The sequence below is a fragment of the Elephas maximus genome, chromosome 23 (genome assembly GCF_024166365.1).
Source record: "Elephas maximus indicus isolate mEleMax1 chromosome 23, mEleMax1 primary haplotype, whole genome shotgun sequence".
NCBI lineage: Eukaryota > Metazoa > Chordata > Mammalia > Proboscidea > Elephantidae > Elephas > Elephas maximus.
Genome location: NC_064841.1, coordinates 4280209 through 4304985, shown reverse-complemented (window position 1 = coordinate 4304985; position 24777 = coordinate 4280209). Strand labels below are relative to the sequence as shown.

Below are 24777 nucleotides of genomic sequence, written 5' to 3'. Positions count from 1 at the left end.
TAAGGGACATTCTGGTTGTATTTCTTCCAAGACTGATTTGTTCGTTCTTCTTGCAGTCCATGGTATATTCAATATTCTTCACCAACACTGCAGTTCAACTGCACCAGTTCTTCTTCTGTCTTCTCTTTTTATTGTCCAGCATGCGGATGACTTGGGTCAGGCGCGCCTTAGTCATCGAAGTGACATATTTGCTTTTTAATGCTTCTTAAAGGTCTTCTGCAGCAGATTTGCCCAATGCAATACACTGTTTAATCTCTTGACTGTTGCTTTTGGTCATAGACTGGGGTAAAGAGAGGGAGTGAGCCTGTTGGATGTGTCTGGGGGCAGAGCAGTCCAGACCAAGGAAACTGAGTGCAGAGGTGCTGTGTGGGCTTGCTGCATCTGAGGAGCGCTTAGGAGCCTAGTGAGGCTGGAATGGGCCAGCGAGGCAGAGGGCAGCCAGGAGCCTGGTCAGCTGACCACGGTGAGGACTTTGGATTTTCTTCTGGGTGAGGTGGGAACCACTGCAGGGTTTTTTACTGAGGATTGACCTGATCTGACCTAGGTGTTACAAAGATTGCTCAGGTTTCTTGGTGGAGAATAGACTAAAGGGGTAGGAATGGAAGGCCAGAGGCCAGTCAGGAAGATGCAGCGGTCATCTTTGTAAGGATGGGGGTGGCTTGAACTGGGGCTGTAGAGATGGAGGTGGTGAGAAGTGATCAGATTGGGGGTAGTTTTGAAAGTCAAGCTTTTGATGCCAGTGATGAAGTCCTCCTAACATCTGGATCTTCTAACCTGGGGCGGCTCACTATAGTGGTTAGACTTGGATTTTAATCTTCCTCCGACACTTTCACCCTCTTAGGTGCTGGACAAGCTTTCCATCAGTAAAATGAAGGTGATGATAGCGAAGGGGTTGCTGAGAGGATTAAACGAAGTGCTAAGCACAGCACGAATTTAACATGCTAACATTTACATTTTACCGTGTTAATTTTAAGATGCGTCTTACAATCAACATACAGGTTTATTATGGTTGTATTTCTTTATTTTATTTTTAAAAGATTTTATTAAAAGTCTTTACAGAGCAACATCCATGCTCCAGATTCGGTTGTCAGGGAGACCCCATTATGTGGTTTTGGGATGCTGGCTGGGGCCTGGCAGGAGGCTCTGGCTTCCCACCCTTCTGCTCCGAGATGGGGGTGGTGAGTAGGCTCTCATCTTTGGGTTCTGCAATGCTCATGTGGCCAGGCAGGGGCTTCTTAGGGCCAGTCTTACCACTTGGGTCCCAGGGCAGCATGATCTTCACTTTAATGCCCGGCAAACCCTGTCCAAGCAGCACATGGTGTACGGCCGTGTCAAGGTAGTAGTGAACGGGGCCCCCACTTTGGATCATCAGGCCACCCACACATTTCAGGGATTTAGCCCTGTGTCTTCAGAGTTTCCCAGACACCACGACCTCACAGGCCTTTCCCTTACTCTCCATGCTGAACCACAGCCCACCACAGCAGCCCTCTACACAGCCAGCCCTCCCAGGAGTTTCTAACGCAGAGACTCTGCCTGGGCAATGGCACACAGACCTTGGTGGCCACCTGCTCAGCATGGTGCATTCTCCAATTAATGAAGTGTTAGAATTTAGGACATACAGGACATCATCATAAAAATTGGCACACGTACATTTGTTAGCATTTAGAAACAGAATTTAGAATTTATCAGCATTAGCTTTCAAATTTTCACTACAGGTTATTTTTCCCCTTTTGGTTGGGAATCCATTTATTATTCCTTATTTTTCTCTTCGAAAGAGAAAAGCAAAAAAAAAAAAAAAAAAAAAAAAAATCCCTAAAGTTGCAGAATTGGAAAACAAACATTTCTTTAGGGATGTGGCAGTTTGCTTCTTTCTCACCTAATTCTCTTTGGGTCCATACTGAGTTGCAAACAATAAATCAATATTTTTTAACTAAAAGGCAAGCATTCAATCATAGTATGTTCTATTTTCCAGGCACTAGAAATCTGGATTTTTAAACCCAAATAGTTTGAGTTTTTGGTGAACAGAAAAATGCTGAGCACCATGTAGACACAGCTATAGAGCCTTAGTCCCTGAACGCAGCTGCAGGTCTCTACCCCACAGAGATCACAGGACTCTCTGGATTTTACGCAGCAGTGGGAAGCTACCACACTGCTCCAGCAGGGGCTCCTAGGGTCTGTAGTCCATGTTGTTTTCATGTACCCCATGCAAGTCAACACATCTTTATCTGGTCTCTTTGTTTTATATGCATAGCACTGTGCACAAAGCAAAAGGAATATTAAATACTACTTATTCTCTTTTTTTATTCTTTAAGGCTCATCTCAGCTTTTACCTTATTGGGGAAGCAAGATTTGCCTGCTTAAAACAAATAGAAAACAATGTAGGGTAATATGACATGATATAATATAATATAATATATATAATACATAAGATAGTTTGACCAATAGAATTATAACAATGGATCCTAACTCATGCCATTCTTCTAGTCAGCATCAAAGAGGAAGCAGCTGACCTCTGTATACAACAGGAAGAATGTCTTAGTTACCTAGTGCTGCAATAACAGAAATACCACAAGTGGGTGGCTTTAACAAACAGGAATTTATTCTCTCACAGTCTAGGAGGCTGGAAGTCCAAATTCAGGGTGCTAGCTCTGGGGGATGGCTTTCTCTCTTTGTCAGCTTTGGAGGAAGGTCCTTGTCTTTTCAGAGCTTCTGTCCTGGGGCAGTCTTCACGTGGCTTGGCACCTTTCTTCCCGTCTCTTCTTTTCTCACTTGACTGCATCTTCAATCTCTTTTCTATCTCAAAAGAGATTGACTTAAGATGCGCCCTACGCTAATCCTCTCTTGTTAACATAACAAAGAAAAAACCCATTCCCAAATGGGATTATAACCACAGGCATAGAGGTTAGGATCTACAACACATTTTTAGGGGAGACAATTTAACCCATAACGAGGAGTGAGCAGAAGGCTGGAAACCCCCAATCTTGCCACCATCTTTGACCAACGTGACAGTCAAGTGTCACAAGCCAGAGAACACAAAGGCAGGAGACTGGGAATTCGTAGTTCCAGGAACCTTAGAGAAATCTTGGTGCCCAGTGCAATGTTTGCCATTACTCAGGAATGAGACTAGTCCTGCACATCCTAAATTCACACAACTGCCAAGCGGAGGGGCCAGCCACCCCTGCAGGGCCAGCTAAGAGGTGCGATTTCAGGGGAACCAGTCTTGGCACCATCTCCACCATCCACTCCCTCACAAGTTAGCAAGGAGAAGCCAGCTGGGGACAGAGCGAGAGGTCTCCTTATGGAGTAATGCAGTGTTCTTCCTCCCCTTATTAACTCTCCATAAGGGAAGTGGGTATTTCTCCCCCCACCTCAAAGCCAAGGGAATGGGCCTCCAAGAGAATCCCTCATAAATTTGCTATGACTGTCCAATCAAAAACAAACCAAACCCGTTGCTGTTGAGTTGATTCTGACTCATAGTGACCCTATAGGACAGAGTAAAATCACCCCACAGGGTTTCCAAGGAGCGGTTAGTGAATTTGAACTGCTGACTTTTGGTTGGCAATGGAGCTCTTAATCACTGTGCCACCAGGGCTCCACCATCCTCAAAATCTGGGATGGTGATGGGATGCCAGCTGGCAGTGGTCAAGCTGCTGGCATCTGCTAGGGTATGGAGGACAGGAGACAGATGACTGGCATGACACGGGCAAAGGCATGAAGAAGTATGAAGAGGTACAAAGTCAGGATCCCAATGGGGCTGCAGGCTCTGGAGACTGAGGCCAAAGAGATGAGACTGTAGGCTGAGACGCCGGGGTGACACAGGAAGCATACTTCAGAGGAGCCTAGTGCAAAGCCATCAGCTGAGGGTTGTCAGGCTAACCTCACAAAGGTCCCCACCTTCTAAGGGCTATCCACCAGCATCCACCTGCTGGGCCCCAAGAAAAGGAACCAGAGCAGCAGCTAGGACTGAGGCAGGGAGGGGACAGGAACCTCCACAGGCAGAGCAGTAAGGAGACTTCTCTCTCTTTCCCTAGTTCTCCCAGCCCAACACCAGAAGAAGGGTGCAAGGAAGAGAGAAGAAAGTAGTAGCCTGAGAAGCAGCAAACCCCCTTCCTCCATCATTCTTATCAGCCAGTGGTGTTTTGCCTGGGGCGGGGTCCAGGACAGGAAGAGAAGAGAGATGTGAATTAATTATGAGGTTGACATTTGAAAAGGAACAGGGCTGAGAAAGTGTTTAAAGAAAAGAGGAGACTGAAAAGTATGGAATTGAGCCAACATAGCCTCAATAGAAACCATCACCCAGCGGGAAAAGGAGGTTCAAAGAAGCAGAGTTGAAAGCAGTGAGTGGGAAAATAAAACCATTTGATGTTTATGCCCCAGTGAGTTGAGGCAAGAGTATGTGTTGTGGGGGATAGGAAAGGGAAAGATCAATTTTGACCCAAGTGTTAGCCAAGAAGGCTTCAAGGAGAAGGTGGGTCTGAGCCTGGCCTTGAAGCGTAGGGAGTGGATGAGCGGAGGGCAGGAGACCAGCCCGGCTGAGCAGAGGCACAGGGAGAGAGAGAAGCCTACACAGATGCAGCCGGCCCAGACCAGAGGGGTCTCGAGCTCCCAGAGGAGGAATTTGGGCTCTGCCAGAAAGATGGCGGAGTCATTGCATGCGCTTCAGCCCTGAGTGACAGACAGGAGAATGCCTTAGGAAGATGCCTGGCCTGAGAGAGAGGCAAGAGGCCAAGGTGCCCCTTGAGAAGGCTTTCGACACCCAGGCGCAGGGCTCTTCTTGTTGTTAGTTGCTGTTGAGTTGATTCTGATTCACAGTGACCCCATGTATGTCAGAGGAGAATTGCTCCATAGGGTTTTCTTGGCTGTAATCTTTATGGGTGCAGATTGCCTCTGGGTAGGTTCAAACCACCAACCTTTAGGCTAGTGGAGTGCTTTACCATTTGCGCCACCCAGTAGGAATGGAGGGAAAAGGGATGGACAGGGAGACCTTAGCTCCTTACATGTATACCTTTCCGTAGCCCCATTTATTGCCAAATAGGGCAGCTGTGCACTCGAGTCCTTCCATTTAAGCATTTCTAGGGCTGGTTGGGAGCAAGATAGAGATTGGAAGCTCTGTGGCCTGTGTGTAGTTATCCATTCAGAAAGCAAGGGCCCTGTCTCCTCACACACAGCAGTCAACGTTGGAGCACCCCGCTTGTCATGTATTTTATTAATGCTTACATTTTATATACTTATTTTCCTCCTGTTATCTATAATTTCAAACTGCTCTGTGCTTTCCCCCACTTGGAGATGCATTAGTAACTATGGAAACATAATGCTATTAGACTGGGCAGAGCTTAGTGAGATGCATAACTGCCATATTAAGGTGGTTTTATGTGACAGCAGAATTGTGGATTGTTGTTGGATAAAGACAGGTTACAGGTCTTGTGGCCACATTTATGTAGAACATCACCTCATGGGAGACATGGATACTAAACTTCACACAGAATATAGCGCTACATCTTCACCTTGAAGAAGACAATTTCCCAGAGGGTTTTATTTTTGATTTTATTGTGCTTGAGGTGAAAGTTTACAGCGCAAATTAGTTTCTCATTCACAAATTTATATACAAATTATTTTGTGACATTGGTTGCAATCCCTGCATTGTGTCAGCACCCTTCCCCTTTCCGTTTATACGCTGGCTGCTCCGTTTCCATTCCTCCAGTGTTCCTGTCCCTTCCTGCGTTCCTGTCTTTGCGTTCGGGCAGGTGTTGCCCATTTAGTCTTACATACTTGGTTGATATAAAAAGCATATCCCTCACATGTGTTATTGTTTGTTTTATAGGCCTGTCTAATCTTTGGCTGAAAGGTGGACTTCAGGAGTGGCTTTACTTCTGAGTTAGTAGGGTGTCCAGGAACCATAGTCTTGGGAGCTCCTCCTGTCTCTGTTAGACCAGTGAGTCTGGTCTTTTTTGTTTGAATTCGAATTTTGTTCTACATTTTTCTCCCTCTCTGTCCAGGACTCTTTTGTGATCCTTGTCAGAGCGGTCAGTGATGGTAGATGGGCACCATCTAGTTCTTCTGGGCTCAGGCTAGTGTAGGCCATGGTTCATGTGGTCCATTAGTCCTTTGGACTAATATGTTCCTTGAGTCTTTGGTTTTTTTCATTCGTTTTTGCTCCAGATGGGATGAGACCAATAGATATATCTTAGGTGGCTGTCCTCAAGCTTTACCCAGAGGTTTTAAGCAGCATAAATATTGAGAGGACCAGAAAGAAGGAGACTTTAAAAGATGATAAGACCATGGAGATGTCCCGAAGTATGTGTGTGCAAAGGCTGATTGTGAAAATGTCCAATACCCCCTAATAATGTGCATGGTTCTGTGTGTACTTTAGTGGCCAAAATCTAATGTAAAAAATAGGATTATTATTGGAAGCTCAGAGGGTGCAGGTTGACGGCTCATTTGGTCCCTTCTCCATGGTTTGTGGAAATTTCTCTCAGAGAAGGGAGAGTGTCAACAGCAGCCTTTCTGACAGAAATGGCCACAAGCCTGGCTCCAGCCAAAACCAGCCCTGAAGCCCCCACTCACCTTGTGAGCATTCCCCTTCCTGCCTCCACGTCCCTTCACCCCCTCACCCACCCAGTATCTCCAACTGGATCTTCTTGCTTTGCTTGTTTATTTTCTAGAAAATACTGGCTATCTTAAACTTCCGCAGCTTCAGTAGCAAACAACATTACCTCAAATCTATATACTCAAACGAAGTTCATGGAAGAATTTAGGCAAATTCTGACTAACAGTATGAAAAGGCTATCTGTCTTATTATTTCACTGATACATTGGCAGGATTCAATATCAAGATGGACTGGAAAAAATCTAAGTGTTTGGAAGGCACCCTCCCCCCCCCATTTTATTGGCCACTGTGTTAGGCAGAATAATGGCCCCCAAAGATATCCAGGCCCTAATCTCTACAAATGTTATATGGGAAAATAAACTTTGCAGATACGGATCTTGATATGCAGACCTTATCCTGTGTTATCTGGTGGAGCCCTAAGTGTGATCATAAGTGCCCTTATAAGAGGGAGGTGGAGGAAACCACCTTCTGGCCAAACAATAGACCATAAAACTAAACCCGTTGCTGATTCCAACTCAGTGACCCTAAAGGACAGAGTAGAACTGCCCCACAGAGTTTCCAAGGAGCAGCTGGTGGATTTGAACTGCTAACCTTTTGGTTGGCAGCGGAGCTCTTAACCACTGGATCACCAGGCATCAAATAGACAGGCCTATAAAATAAATAGTCACACACAAAAAGAACGTGCTGCATAGAACGAACAATTATACAAGACCAAAAGGGCAACGTTTGCCCAAAAGTAAAGATGAGAAGGCAGGAAGGGGCAGGAAAACCACATAAAAATAAATGGGGAGTCCAGGGCAGATAAGGGGAGAGTTTTGATACAGTGTGAGGGTTGCAACCAATGCCATGGAATACTTTGTGTACAGTTTGTTGAATGGGAAACTAATTGGTTCTGTAAACTTTCACCTAAAACAAACAAACAGCAACAACAAAAAAAAATGAGGCAGAGGGAGACTAGACTAGAGAAGAATCAGAAGAAGGTAACATGAGGACGGGAGCAGAGAGAGACTGAAGATGCTCCACTGCTGGCTTTGCAGATGGAGGAAGGGGCCACGAGCCAAGGAATGCAGCTGCAGAAGCTGGAACGTGCAAGGACACAAGGACATACGTTCTCTCCTAGCGTCTCCAGGAGGAACCAGCCCTACTGACGTCTCGACGTTAGCCCAGCGAAACTGACTTTGAACTTCAGGCCTCCAGATTGTAGGTGAGAATAAATCTGTGTTGTTTTCAGTCACTAAATCTGTGGTCATTTGTTATAGCAGAAAGCAATGCAGCTGCTATCAACATGGTATCCTGGAAGCCACAAGTTAAAGTCAAGCAAAGTGGAGGGGAAAATATCGTCAGTGTTTGAATGACCAGACTGTAAAGTGAAATTCGTTCTTGGGCTCAATCCAATTTGAGGGGTATTGGTTTAAGCTCAAGGCCCCCTTCTCTGCGTGGCCTTCCTTCCCTGTCTGTCAGAAGCACTCTCTCTCTCTCACGTTTGCGCACACCGCTCACATGCCACTTATTTTCTGCGATGTGTAATTACTACTTACCCGGTGATACATGTCTTATCCGCTAACTCCATATAAATGCCTGGAGGGCAGAGACCATGTCTTATACTTTTTCTTGACTCGTTTAACCAATATGTATTGAGCCCCTCTTATATAGTGGGCATCGTTCAAAGCACTGGAGGGGCAGGGGGAGTGGGGGCGGGGTGGGAAGGCCAAATGCAAGTCAGTTCTATAATGTGATAAGTACTGTACGGAAAGTGTTCATAGGGGGAAGTTACCATTCAGTGGGTTCTTGTCAAGCACACTTCTAAGTGTTGACATTCATTCTCGTTCAGAACTCCCAAGAGCCCTGTGAAATTGGTGCTGTCATCTCCATTTTACAGGCAAGGACACTGAGGGTGAGGGATAAAACTTGTCCTTTTCACCCAGCTTCCCGACACCAAAGGTCAGCCTCTTAAAACATTCTGCTTTACCACTTCAGAATGCCTGCCCAGCTAGAAGGTAGCATGAGCAAGGTCACCTTGGATGAGTAGCCCGACATGTGACAAGGGCATAGATGATTTCAGTTCAAGAGACATGTTTCTGTGGCACCATTTTCTTGAGTTTCTAAAAACCAATCTTGTGAACAAGAGGCAGGAAGATGGGTACATGCTTTATTGGTAGGAAAACTGAGGCGTCAAACAATGAAATGGTGTTCCTAATTCAGAAAATGAGTCAGAACTACGGCCAGAGGAAGCTGGGGCTTATCTCAGTGATGTCCCCTCACACTACAGCCAGCAGCCTTGGCGATGGTGGAGGTGGTCACAGTCGACGTACCTGGGTGTGAGCAGGGCACACTCGGGGGTTCTGGCTTCGTCTCTACCCGATGATGTGGCGTCAACAGAATTACTGAGGTACCCTGGGAGCCACCTGTCTGCCGCTTCCAAAACCCTGCTCACCCAGGTTTCCAGGATTCCACTGTAGCCTGGGGCTTTTTAGATTCCAGAGCAGGTTCTCATTCCAAGAGCCTGTGTGCCAGAATATTATCAGATATTTACCCACCTCCCATCAGATGTGAGGTGAAACCCGCCTTTTACTGTCCACTACAGAAAATGTGATTTTTGTATCTCAGCCATGACTGTGTATATATTTTGTATCTCAATGACTGCGTAGATGGACTAAATTTAAGAAAAAAGCTCCTCATTTCCTATACATTTGGGATAAAACCACTTTACAGAAGAGAACTTAATGTCTATATTATCTTATTTCCTAAAGTTATAGATACATCTTGTTATACAAACAATTATCAGTGAATGAAATTTTCTTGTTTTTTAAATGATTGAATACGAATGTGGAGTCTTCATGTTTAGAATGTATACAAGTTTGAACAGTGGACAAGTAATAGTAGATGCCCTGACAAAAGATTTGTGTCATGGCAGAACAAGGGTATTCTAATCTAATGTATGAATATAATGTAAAAAACCAAAACCTATTGCTGTCGAGTCAATTCTGACTCATAGCAACCCTGCAGGACAGAGTAGAACTGCCCCACAGTATTCCGAAGGAGTGGCTGGTGGATATGAACTGATGACCTTTTGGTTAGCAGCCATAGATAGCTCTTACCCACTGTGCTACCGGGCTCCAAAATATAATTCATATGCATGAATAAGATATACGTTTCACAAGTATAAGATGAATAAGATATAAATTCGTATGATAAGCTATATGGATAAGATACACATTTCATACGTGTGTACACACACACACATACAGTCTCATATACATAAACATTACACAGCGATCTACAATATAATCCAAGGAAAAATAACTTGAATTTACCTAACACTCACCTCCTTTTAAGGTCCTTTCACATTAAGTATCTTATTTTTATACTTACAAGAATCGTGAACAGTGAGTAAAGTGAGTCTGTCTTACTTCCCCCATAAAGAAGCCAAGTAACTTTAGAAAATCAACAGCATCCAGCTTAAAAACAAAACAAAGCTGCCGACCTTTTGGTTGGCAGCCAAGCTCGTATCCACCGCGCCACCAGGGCTCCGTCACTCATCTAAATCATGCTAGTAAAGCCAGCTCCCTGGGCTGCAGGTCCGAATCCTTTTCTTGACGCCTTCGCAGAAAACCAGCACAACAGCGATTCTGTTGGAAACCATGTACCATGTTAGTTAAGAGCCTGGTTTGAGGTAAGATCTCAATTCAGATCTTCCCTTCAGCTGTGCAATCTTGGACAAGTCGTGTAGCATCTCAAAGTCTCCGTTTTTTTTTTTTTTTTTTAATCTATAAAATGGGAAATGATGCTACTGTATCCTTCAGGGTCTAGAAGAGAGATGGCATACTCCGAGTAGTTGAGAGGGCTTAATAAGGGATCGACTTCTGAAAATCAGCCAGTGAAAACCCTGTGGATTGCAATCATTCGATCCGCCACTGATCACGGGGATGGCGCAGGACTAGGCTGCGTTTCGTTCTGTGGTGCATGGGGTCACTGTCATCCAGGGGCCGATTCTACAGCAGCAGCAACAATGACAAGAGTCTAGGCATCCTGGGGCTAACAAAACCCCTCCAAGATCTGAAGGGATAAGGAGCAAGAATAGTTACCAGAAGCGGGAAACTGCCATGGCTGGAGGAGAGCACTCCTTACCAGGAGCTGGGGGACAGAGGGATTACCAACCTGTGACCCAGAAGAGCCAGAGCTGGGGAAATAAATACCCCCAATTCATTCACGTCCCAGTCTGGGAACCCATGTGGAAGCCAAAAGGCATGGGAACTCCAAAGGTGAAGTTCATAAAGGTCAGTCATTGCTCGGGGCAGGGTAAGGGGAGATGAGTGGTGGATCTGAAGGTAAATAACCCCCACAAGAACCACATCGTGGGGTGCTGTCTGTGACCACGTGTGATCATGTGTGATCATTAGATGAGTACATGAGATCAGACAGGTGCAATGACTAGCACGGGGCCTAGAGTGGAAGTTCTTAACCACTGTTAGTTGTGGAAAATTTATTATTTTTGTTATTATTCACATTAATATTAATGGTATTATTTTTCGGCTTCAGGGAGATATTTTCAGAAACTTGACTAAAAAAGCATCTACTTGAATTTGGAACCTGGACTAATTATTCCACTCAGAGGTGGGATAGGTATGTCAGACATGAAAAACTTCATTCTAGATACATCTGTAGGACTAATTCATGGGATTAGAAAAGAACATTTTTGTGTACATTTGAACATTCTGTCTAGTGACAGGGTAATTAAGATTGTGTCAGGCTTCCATTGTGTCTTGCTATTTTCAAGCATTTATAACTTGGTTATAAAATTTTGCTCTGGCTGAAACTTGGCTTACTATGTCTCAGTGTTCAGATGAAAAAAAAACTTTTTTTTTTTTTTACTACAGAGAAAAACAACCTTTTAATTGCCTTTCCCTTGAGTAATGGCATGTATGTGTGCACACCGTGGGTGCAGCTGTGTGTGTGTACCTGTGAATACTAGAGGTGATTGATGATGTCCTCCTATCTTGGTGCCGTTAACCCTGCTACTTAACAGGGAGCTGACTCAAAGATGGCTCACCTACAGTCCCACCTAAGGGGGAGAGAAGAAAGAACCGAAAGGCAGGAAGAGAAAGGAGAGGTGAAAAGCATGGCTATAGGACAGATGACTAACAATAACCTTGCGAATAATTCTGTAATATCTATCAGCCCACGCATTTTTCACAAAGCCAGTTCCCATCGGAGCTGAGACATATAACCGTTCCTCTGCACCCACGTGCCTCAGATGTCTTGCGAAGCTGAGAACAAGGATGGGGAGTTAGTCAAAAACATTGCAGAGCAAACAGAGGGCCTTGCGGATCTCATTAAAGTGATACGCTAATTTCTACCCAACCGCTGAAGTAAAATCTTAGACAGGCAGTTAAATGTTTAAGACACCTCGGTATATCCACCTCTGGTTATTTACAAAGCTAATTTCCACCTCCAGAACAAAAGGACTGCTGAAAGAGCGACGACAGGGAGAAAAGGAACGGATGGAAGTGAAGGGGATGTGAAGTGTGCTGAGTGTATTTTGTTCTTCTGGAAGAGTTCCGTTTCTCTCTTGAAGGCTAGGAGGCTATGAGGGAGAGAGGACAGAGGCCATTTCCTCTTCTGTTTACATACACAGCTCACAGTTTTCTGAAACACACTTGAATGTACTCAGTTTTCATCTTCTGTTGCATGTCGTTTTAGAATCTGGACTGTTAGAAATGAAGGCTCTGAGAGGTCAGAGTCCAGGCCTCACAAATGCAGATGCTCCGGGGGCCAGGAGGATAAAGTGAGTGCTTGAGGCAGGCCTCCCAGACCCAGGGTAAGCAGGGACCCCAAGCCTAGTCTAAAGGAATCAGCTGTTAGCTTCTCAGCAATCATTGCTGGGTTGAAATACCGGCCCCATATTGCAAGCTCGTCCACATTTTCAAGAGAAGCCACACATCCTCTAGGATGTCAGTTCCGTGAGGGCAAGGATTGTTGTCTGGTTATTGTTTTACATCTGTATCCTCGGTGCTCAGAAGGGGATATGGCACACAGTAAGCACTCAGTAAGTACTTGCTGAATGGATGCATGCAGAAAGCAAGCAAGCAAACAGGCTGGATTCTTACGTGAACTTTTGAACGTTAATGTTGACGTAGATTTTTGTTTTGATATGGTTTAATTAAAGCGGGGTCCATTTCCATGTGGACTGGATCAAACCTACCTCAGAGTTAGGGGTAACTCCTCACAGGGGGCTATTTTGCTCCCTCAGGTCTATGTTACAAAGAAGCTGCTATCCCAGGACATGAAGAATTTGTCTACGGATCACACAGATGGTTAATGGCAGAGCCAATCATCAATAAGACAATCTCTGTCTTCTAATTAAGTAGGTGTGGCCATGTGACGTACAAGGTCCACTAGTATGTGAGCAGAAGGAACAGGCTTCACCCATCCCCATCTACCCATTTTCCTCTTCAAACCCTACTTCTGCTTCAAAAACAAAGAGAAAAACAATGGCAATGACAACAAAAGGTCAAGAGATAAAGTTATCTTCCTTTATAAGAGGTCAAAGGACAGCCAAGAGTTTTGAAATTAAAAGGCAAATTGCAAGGGGACTTTGGAGCAATTTAGGATATAGGAGGACCCCCTCTCGTGAATTCTGACAGTGCCAGCCTGACAGTGACAATAAGCGTTTTTTGTCCCTTGTTTTTGAGGAGCCCTGGTGGTGCAGCGGTTAAGTGCTTGGCTGTAACTGAAAGGTCAGTGGTTCTAACCCACCAGCTGCTCTGAGGGAAAAAGATGTGTCAGTTTGCTTCTGTAAAGATTGTTGTGGTTGTTGTTAGGTGCCGTCAAGTTGGTTCTGACTCATAGCGACCCTACGTACAAAAGAATGAAACACTACCCGTCCTGCGCCATCCTCGCAATTAAGCCTTGGAAACCCTATGGGGCAGTGCTACTCTGTCCTATAGGGTCACTGTAAGTCAGAATCGACTTGATGGCAATGGGTTTTGCTTTTGTTGGTCCCACATTTTATCAGTCAGAATAGTCCAGGTTATGCTATGGCAACAAACAATCCCGAAATCTCAGTGGCTTCAAGCAAATGGTTAAAATCTCACCCGTGCTGTGTGGTTTAGCTCTTCATGGACCCTGCTTCAGAACCCAGGTTAGAGTAGCTGCCTCCTGGGCCATTGTCTGTTACTAACCAAAAAACCAGTGCTGTTGAGTCGATCGCGACACATGGCCACCCCCTGTGTGTCAGAGCAGAACTGTCTTTCATAGGGCTGTCGCTAGCTGAGTTTTCGGCGGTAGATCCCCAGGCCTGTCTTCCATGTCTGTTGCTAGGGCAGAGTAATAAAGAGAGTGTAGCACACGGTCCTCTGGCTCTTTAAGATTCTGCCCAGGAGCGATGCCTGTTACTTCCACTCATGTTTCATTGGACCTTGTGAGTCCCATGGCCAGACCTGCTTAAAAAGGGCAGGAAACTACAGTCCTGTCATTTGCTCAGAATGCAAGGTGCCAGAAATACCGGTGAACAGCGCCGCTGACTAACTACCATGTGCAACTTCACTTACCAGTTTAGGAGCGCTGAGAAAAGCGGTATCTTCCCCCAATACGTTCTTAGTTTTAGATTGATGTCATGGGAAGTGCTGACTCAAGTCTACAACTTTATTTCTTAGACAAAGGCTGGTAAAAGGATGATTGAATGGTCTACAAGGCAACTTCTCCTCTTAAACATTCTCTCTTGTGCTCTTTTTTCCAAGTGCTTAATCAGATAGAAAACCCATTGCTGTCGAGTAGATTCCAACTCATAGCGATCCTATAGGACAGAGTAGAAATGCCCCATAGGGTTTCCAAGGAGCAGCTGGTGGATTTGAACTGCTGACCTTTTGGTTAGCAGCCTGCACTGTCAACCACTGTGCTGCCAGGGCTCCTGGTAACCAGAAGGAAGGAAATAAAAAGCTTAGAAATATGGCTCCAATTGTTAGCACCGTGTTAATATTCTGGATTTCCAAATAGGCATGCCATCTGCTGTAGTGAAGCCCAGTTTTAGCGTTGACCACAAAGGCAGTCCCCACTTCATGGGCACCTTGTACACATGGTCAGCGTGTACATACCGGGCAGGAGTAGGACCAGGTCCACTCTAGAAGATGAAGTATTTTCAGAGCTACCATACTTCCTTTCCATGTTCCCTGGGGAGCCTCCTGGCCAACCGACAGTGCTGTGCCCAGGGAGGCCAGTGAACCATGCCCTCTGCAAATGGGACTCAGCTGTGGTGTCCCAGCCGCGGTGATAAGCAAAGGCTGGTCTGTCAATACTGCAGTTAATAAGGAGTCCTAGTGGCACCGTGGTTAAAAGCTGCAGTGAGCTAAGGCTGCTAACCAAAAGGTTGGCCGCTGGAGTCCACCAGCCACTCCTTGGAAGCCCCCCGGGGCAGTTCTCCTTTGTCCTGTAGGGTCACTATGAGTCAGAATGGACTTCACGGCAATGGGTAGTCAATGCTGACTGTTTGCTCTCCCTGAGCTAAATTGTGAGCACCTCGAGGGCAAGAAATTTTCCTTAAGAATAAATAACAAAAGAATGCCTCTGTATTCTCAGACTCTTAGTCCGAACACAAAAGATTAAGTGACTGAATGAGTGATTGATGCAGGTAACTGGTACGTGCTTAAATGTGTTGGAAGAGGTCAGATATGTTTTATTTGAGGATGCTTTCTTGGAGATTAGGAGCCTTGGTGGTGCAGTGGTTAAAGCACTCGTTGCTGACTCACCAGGTTTGAGTCCATCAGCCGCTTCACAGGAGAAAGATGTGGCAATCTGCTTCCGTAAAGATTTACGGCCTTGGAAACCCTATGGGGGCAGTTCTGCTCTGTCCTGTAGGGTTGCTATAGGGTCTCTATGAGTTGGAATTTACTCAGTGGCAGAGGGTTTGGTTTGGTTTTGGTTCTTGGAGGTGGAGGAAGCGGTGAGGGCTTGTACAGGATTCTGGGTATTCTCTCTTGTGTACAACCCATTCATTATTGTCTGCCATTGCCTCATGGAGATCATTTGGGAGATTAGAGAAACCCCAGAAAGTGGGCGGCCTTCCCAGCAGGGCTGTGTCTGGTGACCAGGCAAGACTGTAGGGGAGGCCCCGGGAATGTGGCTGAAAGGACTCAATGGTCCATCTTGTCTACTGCTCTGGGATGGCTCTATAAAGACAGCTGCAGGAAGTCTGTCCAGTCGGCTTTGGGAATCCTGGAGGAAGTCCTCCTTCCCCTCTCCACTTCCATCCGTGTCTGCCCCTTGCTGCAGGTACCTCCCCTCGCCCCCCAGGCTGCGCTTGAGCAGAGGGGTGACATAGGGTAGGCACAGGTGACTGGCTCAGGAGAGAAGTGTACACAGGAGCCTCCTGTGTCTCAGTGCACCCCTGTCCTTTTTTTCTTTCAGAATTACATCAAATACTCATTACAGTGAAGGTTTCTGTGCTAGGCATGGTTTGGTTAAACTGTTGCCGTTGAGTGGATTCCAACTCATAGCGACCTTGTAGGACAGAGTAGAACTGCCCATAGGGTTTCCAAGGACCAGCTGGTTTGGTTAAGATTGCTCAATTCCTTGTCCCGGGAATGGCTGGTGTGTGGAGACCCACATGTAGTGGAAACGCCACAGCGTGCCAGTGACTTGACCTCGCAGGAACAACTGTAAGAGTTGACTTTATCTTCACAACGTGCCTCTGAGGGGAATGCTGTATTATCCCCATTTTACAGATGAGCAAACTGAGACAGAGAAATCAGGTAACTTGGTCAAGGTCAAGTGAGTGATGAGATTTGAGCACAGCTTGGCTCCAGCATTTTTAGCTGCCATCCTATGCTCCCTTCTCTGTAGCCCTTTTTCCTCTTTCCTTCTGTTTTTTTCTTTGCGAATGTATAAATCAGAACAAAGGTTTACAGGGGCTATTTTGGGAACTCACATAACTTTTCTACCATTTATAACATTGTTTTTATAGCAAAATGCATTCTGATCTCCAAACAGCCAGCTTGGGCCTCACTCTATTGTGATTATTGGGCGAATCTGGGTATTTTCTGAATGTCATTTTAAATTTCAGGTAGTTGAGACAGCATTTTAAAGCAACCAGAAAGTCTAGTTCCAGAAAGTCAAGATCCTCTGACAATTAAAAATAGTAGAGATGCCACGTATGTTCCAAAGTAAAGATGTTGGGAGGAAACCAGGTATAGGCAAAGACACCGTGAAAGCCCTACAGGAAGGCACTGCCGTGGGAAGCCAGCCGACCGCCTCGCAGCTTGTTTTTCCTTCCAGTGCTGGAACAGGCTGTGGTTGCCTCGGCTGAACACCAGCGAAGTCCTCGGCTTGTGTCTAGGGCCACAAACAACCAGTCCCCAACTTCAGGATTACTTAAACCAGTGAGACCCCCTCAGGCTCATCCCAGAACAATCCCTAAAACAAACAAACAAACCAAACCCTTTGCTGTGGATTCCAACCCCTAGTGACCTACATGGTGGAGTAGAACCGCCCCGTAGGCTTCCCAAGGAGCAGCCGGTGGATTCGAGCTGCTGATCTTTTGATCAACAGCCGAGCTCTTAACCACTGTGTCACCAGGGCTCCAGAAGAGTCCTCAGTGGAAGAAAATAGCCGACAGATGGTTTTATTTCTCCTTTTCAATTTTTTGACCTGGTGACTTTCATTGGGTTTGAGAATGTTAAATGAATATTTGATGTAACTGAACTCGAAACATGTAAATAGCAAGATGAGCCACCGAAAAACTTTAGGGCTTCAGAACGGTTTTAAGAGCACCACATAAGCCTTCTAATTCTTATCCGTGTCCCTGCCTCTGTTGATCACTTCTGTGTTTAACAGGACCACTGTTTCCAAGGAAATTCCCACTAGAAAAGAGAGAATGAGGGACAGAAGCATTACAGGATGGCCTGAGGCACTGCTCAGGTTCCTAAGCTCTCACTTAACCAGCCGGCTTTGTTAGCATACTTTAGCCTCAGGTTTTTGATCAACAGATCTGAAGAGACTTTAACGCTATAGAGGAAGCTGCTTGGATTATGAAATGTCAGCTCTCCTTTTATTAAAAGGTGAAGCTACTCCTGGGGGTGAAAATGCATTGTAGCCGTGCCGGGATGGTTACCCAGTAAGCAAGGTACGCATGAGCTTACGTGTGCTTACTTGCTAACCTGTAGTGCATGTTTCATCTGTTTTTCATCATGTCAGAGACGTGAAAGCCATGTGAGATGTGGTGAAATTGCGCACTACAGATTAGTAAGTAAATGCAATTAAGCACGAGCATATCTTGCTTACTGTAATCCCGTGTGTACCGAGTTTACTGGTTAATCGACCTCTGTAAACCGTGTCTTCCTGGGACCGCCCCCCCTTGCCCTGCACACACCTTTGCCTGTGGGAGGGGCCCTTCTTTACATCTTCCTCACTTGCCCCTCATGATGCACTTCCGCTTCCTGCTTGGGCTGCACCTGGCGCAGGGGCCCCTGCCTGGTTTGCCCTCTCCTCCCTCAGAGCCCAGCTGAGTGGCCACTTCCTAGGTCGCCTTTCGTGGCTGCCCAGAAGGGCCCACGACCCTCTTCTTGTTGCTCTTGTGGTTTTACACGTATTTATGTGATTACTTGGCAAATCTCTCCCTCTCCTGAGGGCCTATTTTCTCACTTCATTGTCTGAATAATTGTATTCTCAGCACACAGACGGAAAAAAAAAAAAAAAACAAAAACCCATTGCCACTGAGTTGATTTCTACACCTAGCGACCCTGTCGGACAGAGTAGAACTGCCCCATAGGGTTTCCATGGAGCAGCTTGTAGATTCGAACTACTGGCCTTTTGGTTAGCAAACAAGCTCTTAACCACTGGACCACCAGGGCTCCCAGTAGGCACTTAATAAACACTTGTCGAATGGAAAAAAAAAAAAAAAAAAGCTACTGATGTACTAAGAGGAAACCAGATGTTTGCATTATTTTTCTAAGAGGGCTGATGAATCTGCGCCGACGACCGCACCTTCTTGCCAGTCTTGCGCACCAATCGACATGGCCCTCGACTATGCTGTAGGCTTACTGGCTGCGGTGGAGTTGACTCCACACCCCACGTGTCTCCGAGTAGAACTGTGCTTCACAGTGTTTTCAGTGACCAATTTTTTTGGAAGCACATTTCCAGGCCTTTCTTTAAAGGTCTGTCTGGGTGGACTCAAAACGCCAACCTTTCGGTTAGCAGCCAAGCTCATTAATCATTTGCACCACCTAGGGACTCAAGGTTACAAATTTTAGCTCTGTTATTTGGCTCCTAGATACTTTTTTAATTTTTCATTATTTGGTGCTCAGTTCAGTATGCATATAAGCTACTAGCTGTCAGGAAGATTCTTTCAGGTAGAATGGACCAATGACTAGAGTGGGTTGGAGATGCCCTTCAAGGCGCCATAAAGCTGAAACACTTCTGTCATCCCATTGGTATTTAGGGAAAAAAGGACACTTGTATTTAATTCACTGCGCTACTCCTCTAACTAATGTCCATAAATTTGTATTTTTGTATCTTTGCAGTAGAACATCAAGCCACTTAAAACTGTAAAAATACATAACTCTCAATCATTCGTAGACGTGGTTCATCTTAGTCCAGTCTGTGTATCTGCCCCGCTTCTTAAATCTATCTTTCAGCCATCAAAAATAGCATTAGAGAAGTATTTTTTAACCCAATCCCTTGATCTTGTGTGAGATCTCTGTCACTCTGAAGAACGAAATCTGAGGTGTTCCTTTTGTGCCGCTGAAGGTTAAGTTGCCATGGTAATGGCTTATTGTGGAATATCGGGATGACTGCCTTAGGAACATTGCACGTGGCAACTCCACATCGGCTTCCTGTTATTATAGCCTGGGCAGAGCTTGACTCTTCTTGGTCCCAAACAATTTTTCCATACTTTGATAATAACAGGAATTTCCATTTCTAGTCCAAGGCTGCCTTTTTCTACCTCATGCTGCTTTTAGGACAACCATAAAGAGTTTCATTATCGAAATGGCTTTGTATCAGGTATTCAAAGAAACTAAGTTCTCGCAATTTTTACAGCATGTCAAACATATAGAGCACTTTTGGAGCCCTGGTGGCACAGTGGTTAAGAGCTCAGCTGCTAACCAAAAGGTTGGCAGTTCAAATCCACCAGCCACTCCTTGGAAACCCTATGGGGCAGTTCTACTCTGTGGTATAGGGTCCACTATGAGTCGGAATTAACTCAACCGCAAGAGGTTCAGTTTTTTGGTTTAAGGCACTTTTAATTCCTTCATTTATACATTATTACTGTTTCATAAAGCTGAGAAACATCACCGAGAGTGTTGTCAAGAACTGGAACAATTTATTCTGCATTTTTTACATTTATTGTCATTTCCTCAGAGCCACACATATGTTTCAAGGAAATACGTGAAGGGTTGGGTGGGCTTTCAGGGACTGGTAAGAAATGTGAATCAGAGCTAATAGGAAAATAGAAACTATAATTTAGATGCTGCCATGTCAGCATCTTTTTGAGCTGAATGGACAGAGATGCATTTCATTTAAATAATTCAAGTTCATCCCATCCTGGGCAACAATTTGGCTCTCTTAAGCCTCTGGTAGGCCAAGCCGTATTTCCTAAATTAGTCTATATTGCAATGGACTTTAATTAGGAAGCATAGTAGATAAGTACAGAGTGATTTCATTAAGACCTTGCTCTATAATTTCCATCCCTCTCGAGGAAAATGTGGTCTATATATTTCCCTTGGATCAGTGACGTTTTGGGGACTTTTTGGTGATTTTCAGAGAAGGCTCTCATTTATTCATGCATGCATCCATTCAATAGGTATTACTGAGCACTTAGTCTGTGCCAAGAATGACACCTTGATGCCACATGCCCAGTTGGTTGTTGGAGTTCTCAAGTTCAGAAATGGAACGAAGTAGGAGCCGGAGCTCAGAGGCTACCAGTATTTCCCGGGGCTTTGCTGCCTTTGGGAATTTCCCCTAGACCCTCACAACAATATCCATTCTGCCATGGGCTTTCATGTCCATAGCATTCATCTATTCAACTGACATTTATTGTTCTAGGCTTTCTGCCAGCCTCAAGGGGTATGAAGACAAATAAGAGCAGTGCCTGCCAGAGGTTTGCTCCAGACCCTTCTGAAATCCTGTCCTTGAGAATATGAGTGCAGATCTTACTTTCTTATTGACAATACTGCACTCATGCTTGTACTTTCTGCAGACTGTTCCATCCCTTCAATCCTCCCCTCTACCCCTCCTCCAAGCAAGGGCTAATGAGGGTGCAATTTCTAAAACCATGGCACTGAGCTTCATTCCCCTGGGGGTTCCCAACAGTGCAAGGGATAACAACATCCATTTATTGAGGATTCATTATGTGCCATATATGGCATAAAGCACTTTACGTGCATTATCTCATTTAATCGTCACAAACACCATATGGGGTAGGTACTCCCCCCCACCATATGAGGTAGATACTTCTAATATGTCCGTCCTACAAATGAAGAAGCCAAGGCTCAGAGTTACTGTTCTAAGGTCTCTTACGTGTTGTTGTTGTGTTATTAGGCACCATCAAGTCAGTTGCAACTCACGGTGAGTCTATGTACCACAGAACAAAACACTGCCTGGACCTGCGCCATGCTCACAATCATTGTTATGCTTGAGCCCACTGTTGCGGCCACTGTGTCAGTCCATCTCAGTGAAGGTCTTCCTCTTTTCCACTGACTCTCTGCTTTACCAAGCATGTTGTCCTTTCCAGGGACTGATCCCTCCGACAACATGTCCAAAGCATGTAAGATGCAGTGTCCCCATCCTTGCTTTTAAGGAGCATTCTGGTTGTACTTCTTCCAAGACATATTTGTTCCTTCTTTTGGCAGTCCACAGTATATTCAGTAGTCTTCAGCACTGGGTTTTGAGTCACCAACACCACAATTCCAAGGCGTCAATTCTTTTTCAGTCTTCCTTATTCATCGTCTAGCTTTCGCATGCATATGATGTGATTGAAAATACCATGGCTTGGGTCAGGAGCACCTTAGTCTTCAAGGTGAAGTCTTTGCTCTTCAACAATTTAAAGAGGTCCTTTGCAGCAGATTTGCCCAGTTGCAATACTTCTTTTAATTTCTTGACTGCTGCTTCCATGGCTGTTGATTGTGGATCCAAGTAAAATGAAATCCTTCATAACTTCATCTTTTCTCCGTTTATCATGATGCTGTTTATTGATCCAGTTGTGAGGATTTTTGTTTTATGTTGAGGTGTAATCCATACTGAAGGCTGTGGTCTTTGATCTTCATCAGTGAGTGCTTCAAGTCCCCTGAGAAAAGCCAAGATCCAAACTCAGTTTTGTCTAACTGTAGTGCCTAACCTCTTAAACTCTGTGACTCAGTTGTGATTACTCTGTGACTCAGTTGTGATTACTCTGTGGAAGGTTATGGCTCTGGGACTGTAGTATCCATTCGCCTTTACAACCTATGATACCCACGCCACTATCTTTATTGTTATACCTTGTTGGAGAAATGCACAGCTCCTACAAGTCTCTTTCAAAACAAATGTAATTCATAGACCTTAGGAAGAAGTGTATACTATAGTGTATTTCGAAAAGATAGAAATAAAGGAAATAACTTCTCTTGCTTTCCTTTGAATACTTGTTCTACATTTTGCAAAATTAAACTTTAAATAGAAATTTTATTTTTTAAAATAGTGATGTTTCCACATTAGAGAATGTAAGGTATCAGCATAACATGAAAGTCTGAGGCATATATTACCTAATTAACATTATATTACCAATAGTGAAGTTAGTAAAATGTAGGGGGAATATGAATGTTATTGATAACGTTGGTCTAATTAGGTTTTTTGATTGCACAGAACAAAGATTCCATTACATTGCCTCAGGTGGGGTTTATTGTGAGGATACCCCCAAGGTAAATAAGTAAATGACCATGAATGGCAACAGTCTCACAGGACTGCAAAAAAAAAAAAAAAAATGAGACAACAGAGAAATAACTGAGGGACAGCCAGTGCTCTCTGAAGTGGATACCAGGCAGCTCTGGAGACCACAGGAGAGACTGGTGTGTCCTCACCCCAGAGCTCCTCCACTGACTCCACGCAGCTACTCTCTGGTTCTCTGCCCCTTCTCCGGAACCTCTGGCTTGTTTATTCATCTCTTCTTTCCTGTATTTTGTTCTGTATCACATTGGATCTGCTTACTTATGCCTTGTAACTCTTTGCCACAGTTTCTCTGTGCATCCTTTCAGCTCCAGCTTTACCTCATTTTCTCAGTATCTCCTAGCTCAAATTTCTATGAGAGAGCATCAGATTTGCCCCGCTAATAACCATTAGCTCTGCCTTGGCAGAGTCCTTCATCATATGCCACAGGACACTGGCAAATATGTGGGTTCCTTACTGCCTGTAGGGAGGTACTCACTCTGGTCCCAGCACCTTTCAATGGTGGGGAGCGCAAGTCTCATGATGGAAACTATGGTTACCTAGAGTGGTTCTTCAGCAAGGCCATGAGTGGGACCTTTTCCATGAGAAGGAGCTAGAGGCTTGGTTGGCACCACGACTGACACGTCTAGTATATTCTGAACACGTATTTTCGTATGTGAAATTCCATCACTGCACCAGCACCCCGCTATGGACAGTTGTGTAGGTTGGGCACTGCACAGTTCTAACTGGTGGTTTTCAAGGTAGACTTGATTTTTTTACTGTTTTTTTTTTTTTTTTTTGACAAGTCATGCCTTCAATTGCTGAAAGTAGAATTGTCTATTTCTCTCTCTGATTTTTTTCACTTGTCATTACAGGTGTTTGAAGCTCTGTCATTAAGCTCGTATGGGCATATCTCGTCGTGTTGTGCTTCACTTTATCGTGCTTTGCAGATACTGCATTTTTTATAAATAGAAGGTTTGTGGCAACCCTGTGTTGAGCAAGTCTATCGGCCCCACTTTTCCAGCAGCATATGCTCTCTTCGTGTCTCTGTGTCACATTTTGGTAATTCTAACAATATTTCAAGCTTTATTATTATTATATATGTTATCATGATCAGTGATCTTTGGTGTTACTATTGTAATTGTTTTGGGGCATCACAAACCGCACCCATGTAAGACAGCGACTTAACTGATAAATGTTGTCTGTGTTCTGACTGCTCTACAGACCAGCCTTTCCCCGTCTCTCCCTCTCCTCAGGCTTCCCTGTTCCCTGAGACATGACAATATTGAAATTAGGCCAGTTAATAACCCTACAATGGTGTCTAAGTGTTCAGGTGAAAGGAAGAGTCACAAGTCTTTCAATTTAAATCAAAAGCTAGAAATAATTAAGCTTAGTGAGGAAGGCTGTCAAAAGCTGAGATGGAAGCCAGGCCTCTTGTGCCAAACAGTTAGCCAAGCTGTGAATGCAAAGGAAAAGCTCTTGAGGGAAATTAAAAGTGCTACTCCAGTGAACACACGAATGATAAGAAAGCAAAATAGCCTTATTGCTGGCATGAGATAGAAGATCAAACTAGCCACAACATTCCTTTAAGCCAAAGCCTAATTCAGAGCAAGGCCCTAACTCTCTTCAATTCCATGAAGGCTGAGGGAGGTGAGGAAGCTGCAGAAGAAAAGTTTGAAGCTAGCAGAGGTTGTTTCATGAGGTTTCAGGAAAGAAGCCGTCTCCATAACATGCAAGTGTAGGGCGAGGCAGCAAATGCTGATGTAGAAGCCGCAGTGAGTTATCCAGAAGATCTAGCTAAGATAATTGAGGAAGGCGGCTACGCTAAACGACAGATTTTCAGTGTAGACAAAACAACCTTATACTGGGAAAAGATGCCATCCAGGACTTTCATAGCTAGAGAGGGGAAGTCAATGCCTGGCTTCAAAGCTTCAAAGGACAGGCTGACTCTCTTGTCAGGGGCAAATACAGCTGGCAACTTTAAGTTGAAGCCAATGCTCATTTACCATTCTGAAAATCCTAGGGCCCTTAAGAATTAATGCTAAATCTACTCTGCCTGTGCTCTGTAAAGGGAACAACAAAGCCTGGATGACAGCACATCTGTTTACAACGTGGTTTACTGAATATTTGAAGGGCATTGTTGAGACCTACTGCTCAGAAAAAAAGATTCCTCTCAAAATATCACTGCTCATTGACAATGCACTTGGTCAGCCGAGAGCTCTGATGGAGATGTACGAGGATATCAATGTTGTTTTCATGCCTGCTAACACAACATCCATTCTGCAG

The 24777-nt window shown here is 44.7% G+C and overlaps 1 protein-coding gene and 1 pseudogene across 3 annotated transcripts in view; one reads left to right on the top strand and one right to left on the bottom strand.

The window, feature by feature from the left end:
• Positions 1 to 24777, top strand: part of KCNAB1 (potassium voltage-gated channel subfamily A regulatory beta subunit 1) — a 370129-nt gene that overhangs the window by 155807 nt on the left and 189545 nt on the right. The window contains exon 2 of one of the 3 annotated variants that reach the window (XM_049867542.1): positions 7644 to 7810. The exons of the other annotated variants lie outside the window; for them this stretch is intronic. The gene's annotated coding sequence lies outside the window, so the exon portion shown is untranslated. The remainder of the gene's footprint in view (positions 1 to 7643; positions 7811 to 24777) is intronic. 3 annotated transcript variants of the gene reach the window in all.
• LOC126066462 (40S ribosomal protein S3-like) lies at positions 1088 to 1459 on the bottom strand (annotated as a pseudogene).